The 15,331-nt window shown below is 45.5% G+C and overlaps 1 protein-coding gene across 2 annotated transcripts in view; it reads left to right on the top strand.

The window, feature by feature from the left end:
• The first annotated feature begins 7,116 nt into the window (after positions 1–7,116).
• Positions 7,117–15,331, top strand: part of LOC126253660 (proton channel OtopLc-like) — an 856,134-nt gene continuing 847,919 nt past the window's right edge. The window contains exon 1 of one of the 2 annotated variants that reach the window (XM_049955174.1): positions 7,117–7,401. The gene's annotated coding sequence lies outside the window, so the exon portion shown is untranslated. The remainder of the gene's footprint in view (positions 7,402–15,331) is intronic. The other variant, XM_049955178.1, reaches the window with a different exon arrangement.

The raw sequence follows: 15,331 nt of genomic DNA, 5'->3' as shown, positions 1-15,331 counted from the left end.
TATCACATCTGAAATGTAACGTCCACTGTTCAAAGTGCCAAAGAGGTGACCGAGACGCGTAACCAATAGCACCCTATACCACCACGTCGGGTCATACGCCAGTATGGCGATGACGAATACACGCTTCCAATGTGCGTTCACCGCGATGTCGCCAGACACGGATGCGATCATCATTATGCTGTAAACAGAACCTGTATTCATCTGAAAAAAAAAAATGACGTTTTGCCATTCGTGCACCCACGTTCGTCGTTGAGTACACCATCGCAGGCGCTCCTGTCTGTGATGCAGCGTCAAGGGTAACCTCAGCCATGGTCTCCGAGCTCATAGTCCATGCTGCTGCAAACGTCGTCGAACTGTTCGTGCAGATGGTTGTTGTCTTGCAAACGTCCCCATCTGTTGACTCAGGGATCGATACGTAGCTGCACGATCCGTTACAACCATGCGGATAAGATGCCTGTCATCTCGACTGCTAGTGATAGGAGGCCGTTGGGATCCAGCACGGCGTTCCGTATTACCCTCCTGAACCCACCGATTCCATATTCTGCTAACAGCCATTGGATCTCGACCAACGGGAGCAGCAATGTCGCGATACGATAAACCGCAATGGCGATAGGCTACGATCCGTCCTTTATCAAAGACGGAAACGTGATGGTACGCATTTCTCCTCCTTACACGAGTCATCACAACAACGTTTCACCAGGCAACGCCGGTCAACTGTTGTTTGTGTATGAGAAATCGGTTGGAAACTTTGTTCAAAAATTTTCAAATGTGTGTGAAATCTTATGGGACTGCTAAGGTCATCAGTCCCTAAGCTTACACACTGCTTAACCTAAAGGACCAACACACACACCCAAGCCCGAGGGAGGACTCGAACCTCCGCCGGGTTGGAAACTTTCTTCATATCAGGACGCTGTAGGTGTCGCCACCGGCACCAACCTTCTGTGAATGCTCTGAAAAGCTAATCATTTGCATATCACAGCATCTTCTTCCTGTCGGTTAATTTTCGCGTCTGTAGCACGTTATCTTCGTGGTATAGCAATTTTAATGGCCAGTAGTGTATATAAAAAATTACAATAACAGATGATTTTGTAAATAACACATTGGTGGACGATATTTACGATTTTTATACAAAAATAAGTGACGGTAAACGAGGGGTTTGTGAAATACACATATACCCAAAATCCTGATATTTTTTTAAAACTCATTTTACGATTACAGTTAAAATATAGCCACTGATGAATGTGAATGATGCCACGGTGTAACGGTGATGCTAGGTGATGTATGTAAAAATTGTCATTATGAAGGTGCTGTGATGGAGCTCTGCAGAACCGCAGGTAGCGACTAAAAGTCAGGAAGGTGGCTGAAGAGAGAAGGAAAAAATGGAGAATGGTCTGAGTTGGAGCGTTGTTAGTAGGGTAAGAGAGAAGGTATATCTCGGGACGGATTTCATTGTTGTGGATTGGGAGATGGTTAAAATCCCGGCGGGAGAGGATGGATACGACATGAAGCCGCGTGAAGGTGGAATAACTGGAATTCGAATGCTCACATGGTAATGTGCAGAAAGCAAACGATAACTGCGATTTATTGGCAGATCACCTAGAAAGTGCAACAGGGCTACCATACTGCTTATACTACGCTTGTCCGCCTTTTTCCGGAGTACTGCTGCGCGGTGTGGGATCCGCGTTAAATGGGACTGACGGAGGACGGTGAAAAAGTTCAGAGAAGCGTAATTCGTTTTGTATTATCGCGAAATAAGGAAGAGAGCACCACAGATATGATACACGAATTGGGATGGCAATCATTAAAACAAATACGTTTCGCTGCAGCAGGAGCTTCTCATGAAATTTCAATCACCAACTTTCTCCTCAGTACAAAATTGTTGCGGCTCACATATTCGTCCTGCTCTCGTTACGAGCGTACTAATCATGCCCCTTTTCTGGCTCGGGTGGTGGTTTGACAGTTTGTGCAGGTATCGGTCCGTGTGAGTCGGTTTTCGATACACGCTGTGTCCCAGGTTTTCGCCGTCCCTTGTGACCAGCACATCTAGAAATGGCAGTTTCTTGTCCTTTTCTACTTCCATGGTAAATGTTATGTTGGCATGAAGGCTGTTCAAGTGTCTTAGGAAGTCACCGAGCCATGGTGAAGAACAGCTCGGTGACTTCCTAAGACACTTGAACAGCCTCCATGCCAACATAACATTTACCATGGAAGTAGAAAAGGACAAGAAACTGCCATTTCTAGATGTGCTGGTCACAAGGGACGGCGAAAACCTGGGACACAGCGTGTATCGAAAACCGACTCACACGGACCGATACCTGCACAAACTGTCAAACCACCACCCGAGCCAGAAAAGGGGCATGATTAGTACGCTCGTAACGAGAGCAGGACGAATATGTGAGCCGCAACACCTCAAACGAGAAATGCAACACCTGGAAACAGTCCTGAGGAGCAATGGGTACTCCACAAATTATATTAGAAGTGTAACTGAGCCAAACACTCGGCGAAGTAAGGAACCAGAAAAAGAAATGTCGGGTACGGCCTTTCTGCCATACATTCCCAGAGTGACGGACAGAATCGGCCGTATATTGCGCAAACATGGCGTAAAGACGATCTTCAAACCGACAAGGAAGATCAAAGAGTGTCTTAGATCGGCGAAGGAGAAAAGAGACCCACTTGCAATGTCGGGAATATACCGCATACCATGCACATGCGGAAAAGTTTATGTCGGGATGACTGGACGATCCATTAACACCAGGATCAAGGAGCATAAGCGACATTGCAGGTTGGGGCAGGTGGAGAAATCGGCCGTGGCAGAACACGCACTGAATGAGACCGACCACGTAATAAAATTCGCCGACACGGAAGTTCTGGCTGTAGAGAACCACTATCACACGCGCTTGTTCAGAGAAGCTGTAGAAATACAAAAACACGCGAACAGTTTGAACAAGAAAGAGGAAAGCCTTAAGGTCAACGGATCCTGGCTTCCCTTACTGCAGCGAACGACCGTCGCAGGTAGCAAGAGGAGAACCGCACCGGAAATGACCGCGGAGAAGCCCTCGGACGTTGGCGCGCCAGGTACATATAGTCTGCGCCCGCGAGCTCGGCTCCAGTTCACCACCGGCAATGGAGGGTGAAGCTTTGACAATGCCAGCCACTCGTGCTGACGAAACGTCAGAAACGTCAGAAAAATCATTAGATGAACGTCGGCCGAAGAACCCGAGACAGAAGCCAATAGGCAGTTTTTCTCCTCAGTGTCTGGAAATATTTTCTTGCCGCACACTTACAAAGGGAGGAATGATCATCGAATAAAATAAGATAATACTGAATGATTTAGGTGTTCGTTTTGCCTCCTGGCTGTTCGAGAGTGGGACGGTAGAGAAACGACTGTGCGGCTGGTCCCGCCTGAGGTTCGAGTCCTCCCTCGGGCATGGGTGTGTGTGTTTGTCCTTAGGATAATTTAGCTTAAGTAGTGGGTAAGCTTAGGGACTGATGACCTTAGCAGTTAAGTCCCATACTATTTCACACACATGTGAACATGTTGGTAGAGAAACAGCTTGAGATTGGTTCGATGAACCCTCTGTAGGCACTTAAGTGTGAACTGCTGAGTGACCAAGCACATGTAGATGTAGATGCAGATGTAGATGCCTGTACATGGCGATAGTTTCTACTGTTCGCCTTCGTGGTTGCCAAACCCTACGTTGGCCAGCACGGTCGCCGGATCTCTACCCAATTGAGAAAGTTTGGAGCATTACGGGCAGGTACCTCGGACTAGCTCGGGGTTATGATGATCTAACGCCACAATTGGACGTAATCTGCCATGATATACCTCAGGACGATATCAAACAGTATCAGTCAGTACCAAGCTGAATAATTGCTTGATAAGGACCAGACGTGGACCAACGCGCTGTTGACTTGCTCATTTAGTGAAGCTCTGTCTCTTGAATAACTCATCCAATTTTTCTGAAATTGTAATCGTTTGTTTGTCTGTACATGTACGTCACATCTAAAGATTTCCGTCCCATTTGGATTATTCCTTCGAGGTGTGTCGTGTTTTTTTATCCTTTCTGTGCAAAGGCAGGAACCTTTTTGAGACTCGCCTCTTTTTCTTTTTTTTTTTCTTTATTGTGATTTCATTCCCCTGCCCCTATGGGGCAGCGTAGGGCTGTCAGCGGCACAATCCACCGCTCTTCAGCCGAGTGACATGACAACTGAAATAAGAATAAAATGTTACATACATAAGGCGATAAAAAAAGGGGAATGTAAAACAGAGCAATGGGAGAAAATGGAGGTAGAAATAGACTGACAGGGAGACGTTCATGGGGGGCAGTTAAAAAAGTCACCAGAAAGTTAAAAAAACACAGTTGGCGATTCTTAAAACACAGAGAAAGTCAGCCACAGTATTAAAAACACTCCGGAACAACACATTTAAAACCCACTTGCAGCACACACGACGAAGAATGAAACTGCCAGGTGGGACCTGCCGACGGAGAGGTCAGAGAGGATGGAAAAGGAGGGGAGAGCAAGGGGCAGCAGGGTAGGTGGCGGGATGAAGGCAGTAGGGGTGTCAGCAGGTACTCTAAGAGGCAGGAGACTGGTGGGGCAGGAGATGAAGAGGGAAGACAAGGCAGGAGGGAGTGCAGAGACACTGAAAGGAGACACAAGAGAGGGAGGGGGAGTAGGAGGGGGAAGCCGCTCAGGAGGGGGGGAGGGGGAGGAGAGGGAGCCCTGAGGAGGAGGCAGGAAGATGGGGTTAGAGGTGGTAGGAAGGGTAGATGTCAGGCAGAAGCTCATCATCCGGGAGGGGTAGATGGTGGAAGATGCGTTGGGAAAGGAGATGGAGGGTGGGACACAACGGTAAAGGTGCGGCAACCGGTTGGGGATGGAGAGGAAGGGAGACACCAGGGGGTGAGGGGGATCAAGACGGCGGACAATATACAGGGTGTGGATGTGTTCACGGAAAAGGAGGTGGGGGAAGGTCGTAGAGGATGCGCGTGCGGGAAGGAAGGTGGACGCGGAAGGTGAGGTGGAGTGCATGGCGTTGGAGGATATCGAGGGCCTTATAGAACCTGGGATGGGCAGAAATTCAAGCAACGCTGTTATAAGAAAGGATGGGGCAGATCAAGGATTTGTAGGTGTGAAGGATGGTGGAAGAATGCAGGCCCCACGTACGGCCAGACAGGAGTTTCAAGAGGCGGAGTCGGTTGTGAGCTTTGTGTTGGATGGTAAGGAGATGGGGAGTCCAGGTGAGGTGGTGGTCGAGTGTGAGACCAAGGTATTTGAGGTATAGATGGGCAAAACTGTTCTTTTCAGAGATTGGATTAGAACTGTTCACTCCCTGAAATGAACTAGCTCTTTTTCATGACTCACCACTCAATCACAATAGAAAATAAATGGAAGGCACATTGCCCTTTAAACTTGGTTTATTCCAGTACTATACCTGTATTTTGATCTTATTTGATCCTATTTTGAAGTAACACAGATAATGAGTAAGAATTTTGTATTGTTTATTGAAATTTCCACGATATGACAAAGTTTTTGATTATTGATATATTTTGCACTACCTTGTTTTTTTGGGTGATCGGAAAATGTTGTAACTTGAGATTTACATTAACAATATATTTGGCTATAATGTATTAAAATTTCATTAACCTCGTACAAATACATCGCAAGCCATATATTTTTAAAGTGAACGTTTCTTTCCAAAGACGCCTAGAATCGCAAAATCCGTACCAGAATAAGAAATATATATATATAAATTTGACTGTAAGACTAAAGTGCTGCATATAGCCTTACACAGAATAAAACAAGGAAAATATTAGTGTATCACATTTTGCGATACGTTTATCGGTTCGCTCGTAATTAAAGTGTAGATTCGAGTGTCCATAATAAAAATCCTGTAGTACGAGGAGTCGTCAGGAACCTAATCTGATCAGTTTAAACAAATAAAAATAAAATAAAAACAAATGATGTATACATAACATAATAATGTAATATACATAGCGGTATTACTACGAAGAACAATATCCAGTAGAGACGAAGTCAGATGCAGAGGCGCTGAGTCGAGCAGGTCGAGCCGCGAGCTGTATTACTGCGTGAGCTAAGCCCGCAGAGACCAGAGTGACACCTGAGTTGCTTTGCTCAACGCTCTTGCTAGAGTCGAGAACGGTGGGATGAGCGTTGAGCGGGCGAGTTCCGAGGGTGGGGGGAGCGGTGAAAGGCCACCAGTCAATCGCTCCGAGACAAATCGTCCGTTCTCTTGCGAGCAGGTTGTTGCAAGTAGTTCTTATGTTCTCCGCTAGGAGGCTCTCTGTCCTGTTGCTCGCATCAACTGCCCAGAGGGCAGGACGTGCGACTGAAACGATCGCCGACAGAGTGCGATGCTAAGTTAAGCTGCGCCAGACACTGCACGTGGCAGAGGAAGCACAGAGACGGCACGGCATATGTGAAACACAAAATCCAATGGGGCACTGCACAATGCAGGCAGCCAAGGCAGAAGCAGGACGGAGGCCGGCGCTGGCTGTGTTGTGTGGCGTGCACTGTGCTCTGACCAGCAGAAGCCCCGCTGATCTGCTCCGTCTCTCTCTCTCTCTGCCGTGGGAAACGTTTGGAGCTACCGTTCATTTTTTTCTGAATCACTGATTGTTCACTCCTTTGAAAGATTCAACTCTATGAATCAATTCAGGAGCGGATCCCCCATCTCTAATTTGAGGGTAGGAGTGAGTTGGATAGGACGGCCATAAATGGTGACGTAGAAACCATGGAGGCGGAAGGAGCGGGTGGTGTGCGGCCTATGATGATCGCCCGGGTCTTGTAGGGGAGACTCGCCTCCCCCGCTCGTATTTTTTGTCGCGTTCATTTCGTCCGGTAGACTCGCGATATTTTTATCGACTCGCCAGTTTTCGACACAGCACGCGCGTGTGCGGCAGCGGCGCCGCGCTAATAGGCACGGCGGTGGCGCTTTAATTGCTTTAGGAGCCGCGTTCGCGAGGCGGAGTCGCGCGGCCGGGCAGTAGTTGCGGCGCGTTCCGCGGGCGGCGCTGGCGGCGGCGCGTGTTGTTGGCGGGAAGCGGGCGGCTGGCTGCCGCCAGTGTTAGCCCGCTCTGCAGGCCGCAACGCCCGTGCTCCGCCGCGGCCCAGTTGCGACCCCTCTCTCTCTCTGTCCGCCCTCCGTGCCGTGCCTTACTCTCACGGCCGACGGGCCCGTCACCGATCGACCGGCTCGCCGCGCCGCGCCGCGCACGCCGAACACACTGTCTCTCGAAACGCGCCTCGCGCCAAACAACTGAAGAGCGCCGCTAGCCGTCGCCGAAGCAACCGCGTCGCGGGGCAACCGGCTGGAAAAACGTACCGTGCGACGCCCCCGTATGACGCTCTCCTTCGAATGATGGAAACAATGGCAAGGTAAGTGCGTCCACAATCCGCTAGTACCTTTGCGTACCATCCGAATACCGTGGAATGGTTACAAGAGCTGTTTTCCCTCAAGCGACGCAGTAGCTAGGTGGAGGACATATATAAATACGGAATCATCTCTCATCGATTCTCTTTCGCTGTAACTGCTTTTCTTTCACTCCAGGGAACAGAGAGGGCTCCTTGCGTTCGTTCCCAGTACAGAGTCACTTTTCTTTTCAGCCAATTACCAGGCGACCAGGTATTGGGGACGGGGGGATCTCCAACGTGACGCAATTTTCGCCTTTTTGCAGTCGTTCGAAATACGTTAGACAGAGAAAGACAAATTTCTTATTGAACTTAGTCAGCATCCCGATTCGCGAGTCTCTGTGCCATATCGAAAAACAAAAATATAGCTATGACCTTGCAACCTAAGCTGTACTTCGATCTACTCTACAGATCAATCACCATTGCAAAAAAATTCAGATGGGGGAGGTTTGGGCAGTTAACCTGCAACTGTAGGCTGTATATTCTCATATAAACAATATCAGTTGCTGTCGCTGCTAAAAAATGTTAAAAATTTAGCTTCTGCTTGTCCGACTCCCACCAACCGCTCATCGTGTCTGTCTGCGTTTCGAGGTGACTTGCTCCCCTCCCCTCCGCTGCACTTATCGCTTTCCACCTCCTCCTGTCCCCCCCCCCCTCTCTCCTAGCTTTCGCCGCTTCTTTTACTTCCCCCACCGTGATTTTCCTCCCCCGTCTTAGTCACTTTCTTAGTTTTCCCCACTCTCCCATCTCCATTCCTCTATCCTCCCAGTGTTCGCAATGTGTTTTTGTCCACGGCTGTCGCACAGTGCTTTCTTGGCCAGTCCCGTATAGAGTGTGATAGTGCCCAAACCTCCCCCATCTGAATTTTTCTGCTATGGTGATTGATCTGTAGAGTAGACCGAAGTACAGCTTAGGTTGCAAGGTCATTCATTATCTGGTTGTGACTCTGCGAGGCCAACGAGAGTGTAGTGCCAAATAAAGGTTGCGTCAGACGAACTGATATGTAGCGCAGTGTAATGTTTACATTCGCGCAATATTCAATGCACTTTAGCATATCTAACGTGTCTGTCAAAAGTGAAACAAGATAAATTCGCAAAACGGACATTACATAATGCGCACGCCTCCGATGAGTATTTTGAGGCATATTTCGTACATATATCGTACATAAGTTACGAATAATGAAGGTGGACGGGGTGGGGGAATCCATTACGTAACTTTTACCCGGTTCTCGACTGTAGACAGTTGCTCAAAACTCCTCCCTAAAGGACAGTGTAAGATTCAAAGAGTTTATGACCTTGGGAACATAAAAGTACCAGTTTCTGGTTATTTCCTTTTTTTTTTTTTTTTTTTTTTGTTCCATACATAATTGATTCCTTGCGAAAGTGAAAGCTTAGCACTCTACTACTGATGGTGTAGTTTCTTTTTCCGTGAACTGTTTGTGAAAGATGTGCTTTCTTTTCGTCCATTTTTTTTTGTCATGAATCTGTGACTGGCACCGTGTATCCCACTCATTTGCGAAAGGGCCATGGTGGGAGTGGAGGATGAGACAAGGGGAAGGAAGGGAACAGGTGGTTGGCGACATACCGTCTGCCCTGAGCGGGAGAGTCCACCGCCGCCTATCCTCGGAGGACGGCTGCTATGGCGGAAGCGACGCTCGGCGAATGCTGGGTCGATATTCTGACGAAAAACGTTGCTAGGGTCGCGTGACGCCGGGCTCTGCACGCGACGCCGTTGTTTTGTGTTCTACCACGCACAGTGTTACCTTCCCCCCCCCCCCCCCCCCTGCCTCTTAGCCCTTACTTTTTTTTTTTTTTTTTTTTTTTTTTCACTGCTGCACCGATGCAACAACAGACTCAACTACGCGCTAGAACGGTAGCATGCACTTGCTGCTAGGCAATGACATAGCAGGCTGAGCACCGCCTATGCCGACAAAGCTTCGAGGATTGTTCAGGGATATTTTCTGAGCATATTCTTTTTCCGTGAACTGTTCGAGTAAGATGTGCTTTCTTTTCGTCAATTTTCTGTCATGAATCTGTGACCAGCACCGCGAATCATTTTCATTTGCGAAAGGGCCATGGTGAAAGTGGAGGATGCATGGTCCCCGGTGACTCTTTACAAAAAAAATGGTTCAAATGGCTCTGAGCACTATGGGACTCAACTGCTGTGGTCATCAGTCCCCTAGAACTTAGAACTACTTAAACCTAACTAACCTAAGGACATCACACACATCCATGCCCGAGGCAGGATTCGAACCTGCGACCGTAGCAGTCCCACGGTTCCGGACTGCGCGCCTATAACCGCGAGACCACCGCGGCCGGCTCTTTACAAAGTAATCGTATTTCGTTCGATTCCACACTCCCATTTATCCTCCTATTGCACAGAAAGTATCTGCTGAACACTGAAATTCTCTACAGTGTGCGCTGTGTGTTCTGTTTGGAAGCAAACTGTTTTTCATTCAGCCACGGTACATTCTGTTGACAATAGGAATGCCCACTTTACTCTCCGCCCTCGAGCTGTTATGCCGTACTGCTCGGTTTCTGCCTCGTGTCTGTTTTCCAGCAATCACTTTGTTTACGCGGTGCTCTCAGAACCGAATTTCGTAAACCGATTTCCTGATTCCGCTGCTGTTTGATCCCGTAAACACTCCAATATCAATTCTGAAAATGCGACTGTGGCTGCCGGATTTCACTACTGCGAACAATATTCACTCCCACGTAAACGAACAACCGTTTTAGAAACGTGCTTAGTTTGTTAGGTTACGTTGTGTTTCTAACAAGGGAACCTCCCCATCGCACCCCCCTCAGATTTAGTTATAAGTTGGTACAGTGGATAGGCCTTGAAAAACTGAACGCAGATCAATCGAGAAAACAGGAAGAAGTTGTGTCGAACTATGAAAAAAATTAGTAAAATATACAAACTGAGTAGTCCATTCGAAGATAGGCAACATCAAGGACCGTGGGAGTCAAGGAGCGCCGTGGTCCCGTGGTCAGCGAGAGCAGCTACGGAAGGAGAGGTCCTAGGTTCAAGTCTTCCCTCGAGTGAAAAGTTTAATTTTTTATTTTCAGTTTATGTGACAAACTCTTATGTTTTCATCACTTTTTTGGGAGTGATTACCACATCTACAAGAAAACCTAAATCGGGCAAGGTAGAAGAATCTTTTTACCCATTCGCCAAGTGTACAAGTTAGGTGGGTCGACAACATATTCCTGTCATGTGACGCACATGCCGTCACCAGTGTCGTATAGAATATATCAGACGTGTTTTCCTGTGGAGGAATCGGTTGACCTATGACCTTGCGATCAAATGTTTTCGGTTCCCATTGGAGAGGCACGTCCTTTCGTCTACTAATCGCACGGTTTTGCGGTGCGGTCGCAAGACACAGACACTAAACTTATTACAGTGAACAGAGACGTCAATGAATTAACGGACAGATCATAGCTTTGCGAAAATAAAGAAAGTAAAATTTTCAGTCCATGGAGGACTTGAACCAAGGACCTCTTGTTTGGCAGTTACTCACGCTAACCACGGAACCACGACGCTCCTGAACTCAGATTCTCCTTGATATTGCCTATGTTCGCATGGACTACTCAGTTTGTATATTTTATTATTTTTTTTCATAGTTCCACACAACTTCTTCCTGTTTTCTCGATTGATCTGCGTTCAGTTTTTCAAGGCCTATCCACTGTGCCAGCTTATAACTAAATCTGAGGGGTGTGCGATGGGGAGTTTCCCTTGTAAGAATGTCCGCCTAATCTGGGCGCTGTGACTTTTTGTACTGTGCAATGGCCGCAATTTTAGACTAAGCATGAAAGTTAGGTACCTCCGATATTTGGTGGAAGAAAACAGCCAGGGTGTTAACCAAATCACAAACCAGAAAGGCTGATTTCTAGAGGCCATTTGCGTGAAATAACTGACGATCGGAAAACTGTTTGCCCAGTCTAGCAAAACTGCTTCAGACCTTAACATGTAAACACGACAGCGAAAAACGGTTTCCGAAATTCGGCTTTTGTCTTCCGGAAGTTGTCTTGTTTAAACGTAGGAAGTATTACTTGTACGTTAATAGTGCAGTTTTGCAAATCATATTGCTGTATAGGTTCACTCAGTGCTAAGGGCCATAGATTTTGTGATCTTTCCAACCAAATATAGATAACAAAATGTCATTGCTCCCCTCCTATGCCCGCATGTTGATATTATACACTTCTGTCAACTACACTGAAGAAAGCGCTTTTAATACGTTGATTTGGGTCGAGGATTGCTTCAAATCAGAGTACGAACAAAAAGAACTCATTGCTGTTGTATGCTGTATTTGTTCACTGTACGACGTCTGGAGGTAAACATTGTTGTATGGAGAAACACAATAAAAGAACTTCTTTAGAAGACGGTAGACCTATAGTCTTTGTATTCTTGTATTACATTTAGAGCACTATGGCCGACAGACTGCTATTCTTTTACAGAATGTAGCTGTAGTTTGCTCCAAACCACACTGCTCTATAAGCAGCGTCTTTAATCAATAGTAAGTGCTTTACTCTGGCTGCGCAATAGAATTTTCAATGTTGCTGAATTTTCAGCAGTTATGGGCCTTGAAATAAGTCTCTCGTACTGTGCATGATGAAGTAACCAGGTTTACAATGCGACTATACTCTCCGTTCTGGTTTATAAGTAAAATTTTCCAACACGAGGCAGTGGACTCCCGGTATTCATTGCTGTCGGCTAATGCAGAGTTGCCAGGTCGGACTCCCGGAGGTTACGTCGAATTATACTGCTGCATGTTTTGAAATGGGGTCCACTCAGACTTGTGATTCCAAATAAATAGCAGACTGAATAAATAAGAGAGGATTTGACACTCCCTCATCTAAGTGATGTCAAACTGCAAAGCTCACACACATTTCGGACAAAATCACTTATTGATTTAGATTGATGAAAAAATTCGGCCGGCCTGAGTGGTCGAGCGGTTCTAGGCGCTACAGTCTGGAACCGCGCGACCGCTACGGTCGCTGGTTCGAATGCTGCTTAGGGCATGGATGTGTGTGATGTCCTTAGGTTAGTTAGGTTTAAGTAGTTCTAAGTTCTAGGGGACCGATGACCTATGAAGTTAAGTCCCATAGTGCTCAGAGCCATTTGAACCATTTTTTTTTTGAAAAAATTCATCCTATAAGTCATAGCGCATGATTGCAGGGATTTTGAAGGCAAAGCTGTTAAGCAGCATTCGTCCGTGTAGGGAAAAGGCAACGAGAGGTAAGCTACAAGAGAGATAAATGCTAGAGAAATTCTTCCGGCAAACTGGTTTCCTGGCGTTGTTCAAATAAGCAGAAAATGAAGTCGAGGTAGCAAGCAGTACCTGGAATGAAACTACCGAACAACGTGGCACAGTGGTTGAGAACTGAAATCTCATTAGAGAGGAGAGCCGTTTAAATATCCGAGTCCATCCAAGGTTTCTCCGATTTCTCCGAACCACTTAAAGCTATTGTTGCAGCGGTTCGTTTGAAAGAGCCATGTCCAATTGAAGAGTGGAAATGGAAAGCATTCTAAGTGCCACCTCTCATATTTTCCAGGAAAATCAAAAAACAATTTATCTTCTTTTGTACGTATCTTATTATCACACAGAACATTGAAAATATTATGATAGTACGGTATTATGCTGTCAACCTAATCGCTGCGAAAAATAATGCAATAAATAAGAGAATAAATAACTTATTAAGAATTTACTAAGTCCCATATCAGGAAACTGACTGTTTCTCAGTGCCAATAAAAAATTTTGGTTTAAAGTGTCATGAATGTAGAAACACTACTGTTTGTGATAACACAAATACAGAAATACAACAGTAATATTTTTACTAATAGAACTAGCAAAAACCATTTCACATTTCTTTTAAATTGTTTACAAGAGAAAATAATTAAATTCAAGGAAAAATTATGTTTTCACGTGTTCTTTACGCAACTCCATTCTTGAGATCAGATGTTGCAAAGTTTACAGTAAAAGTCCCTGCGTTGTTGAGGAGGAAATGGTAACATGAACAGGTATTTCAGTTCTGCAACTGATAAGAATAGCTAGTCTTTCAGACGAGGTGCGGCATGACATACATCTACCATGGTCTTTCCTTTTTCGAATACATTGACGTTTCCATTCTTCTGTTTGAGTCAGAAATTTTATATAGCTGTTTGAGATGGATGGGTACTAGGCACTTTGATTATACTGCATTTCGAGATTTTACACGCCTACATAGACAGCAGTGTTTCAGTAGAATCTTCAAAATCAAAGAGATCGTTTGTATCATTGGAATTACTGGTTCATAGCTTCAGCTGATTCTACAATTTTGTGTAAATCTTGCAGAAGAAAGACCTTTCTTATTATTCATCATCTCTCTACGATTGAAAAACCTCTTTCGCAATGCAGGAACCTGTGCCCACTCATCAAGAACTTGTGCATTACCTCTTGAAGCCATCCCACGCTAAATAGAGATGACCTTGTTGCATGGCATTGGAACCCCATTGAGAAGCACTACTTGGCGCACGTATCATGGAGCATCTAGCAATGGATGTTTGAAACATTTTCACCGTGATTTGTCACGTAAACAAAATTTAGGGATATGTAACAAAGTATCGAGAACACAATAGCACTGAGGAGGCGTTTTGCGAACGAATGGCACTTAGAAATTTTCCATTTCCATTCTTCAATTGCTTGTCTGTCTCTAATCCAATAGTAGCAATAAAGCAAGCTGATACTCCTCCTGCAACATGCCTGCCATGCAGGATGGACTACTCATCAGGGGCTTGAAAATAACTTATTTGCCCCTGACATATAGACTACTATACAAAGCAGGTAGCTAGGGCAGGCCATTCTACTCCCAAAACAACACACCTACCCTGCAGGTCAGCCTATATGTCTGGGCCCAGAAAACCGTTTCTTGGCCCTGATATGTAAGCTGACCTGCAAAGCAAATTGAGTTGTAAGGCTGATAGTTACCGCTCAACAGGCCTGTTGTGCAGGGCAGCCTATGCACCAGGGGTTGAAAAACATGTTTTTGCCCACATATCCACTCCCATTGGAGTTAGGAGATCATGAACCCCACACTGCTGGTACCCACAGAGGAGGATAGTTCCCTCAGTCCAGGGGATATATGTAAAACAAGATATTTGCTTAGAGTTGCTAAAAAGTTCTTTATTTTACTCTGCAGTCAGTTATGGTTTTATATTGAAGCTACATTCTTGTGGAAACAGACATCATAAATACATGATGTGGTGAATACTGAAGTACTTAACAAAACAGGAATGTAAAAGTTTTGGCATGAAATATGACTTACACTGTGCTGTGGTGAAACAACTTCAAATGATTACAAAAGTAAAAGTCAGGTATATTTAAAAGTGATGTGCCCAATAAAATCAGAGGAAAAAAAGACATGGCATGATTATAGAAAACAAATATTTAAAAAAATGGAGAAACCAATAATGATGTTCGTAATGTGTTCCACAAATAACAAACAAAGTAGAATCTTAGATCTGCCTGCAACCAAAGTTAGAAGGGACTGGCCGAAATGTTTGGCTGTGCTGTTGTTGAATCATTGTTCCTGATATCGGCCTGAACTGAAAGAAAAAGTAAAGGAGGAAGCAAGAATCCGACCACAGTGTTCTCGAGGTACCTTCACTGCCTCGTAAAGTGAAGACCTGAGTTACGATTCTGCATCGGACTTTGTAATGGGTTCGACTTCGAACTTCTTCTGGTGTAAAGAGTACTAATGGAAAAATAATGTAGATCTGAAGACGGCAAAAATACACTGGCGTGTTGGCTATGTGGTCGAGTAGTTAAATATAATTATTTTAAAGAAATAAAAATAAATTTACGGGAAATAAGTGAAGGTCGGTCAGGGAATAACGTCGTGTAGACACTAGACGCTAAAGT

The sequence above is a fragment of the Schistocerca nitens genome, chromosome 4 (genome assembly GCF_023898315.1).
Source record: "Schistocerca nitens isolate TAMUIC-IGC-003100 chromosome 4, iqSchNite1.1, whole genome shotgun sequence".
In the NCBI taxonomy this organism is placed as follows: domain Eukaryota; kingdom Metazoa; phylum Arthropoda; class Insecta; order Orthoptera; family Acrididae; genus Schistocerca; species Schistocerca nitens.
Note: the sequence above shows the minus strand (reverse complement) of the source record. Positions and strands in the feature narration are given on the sequence as shown.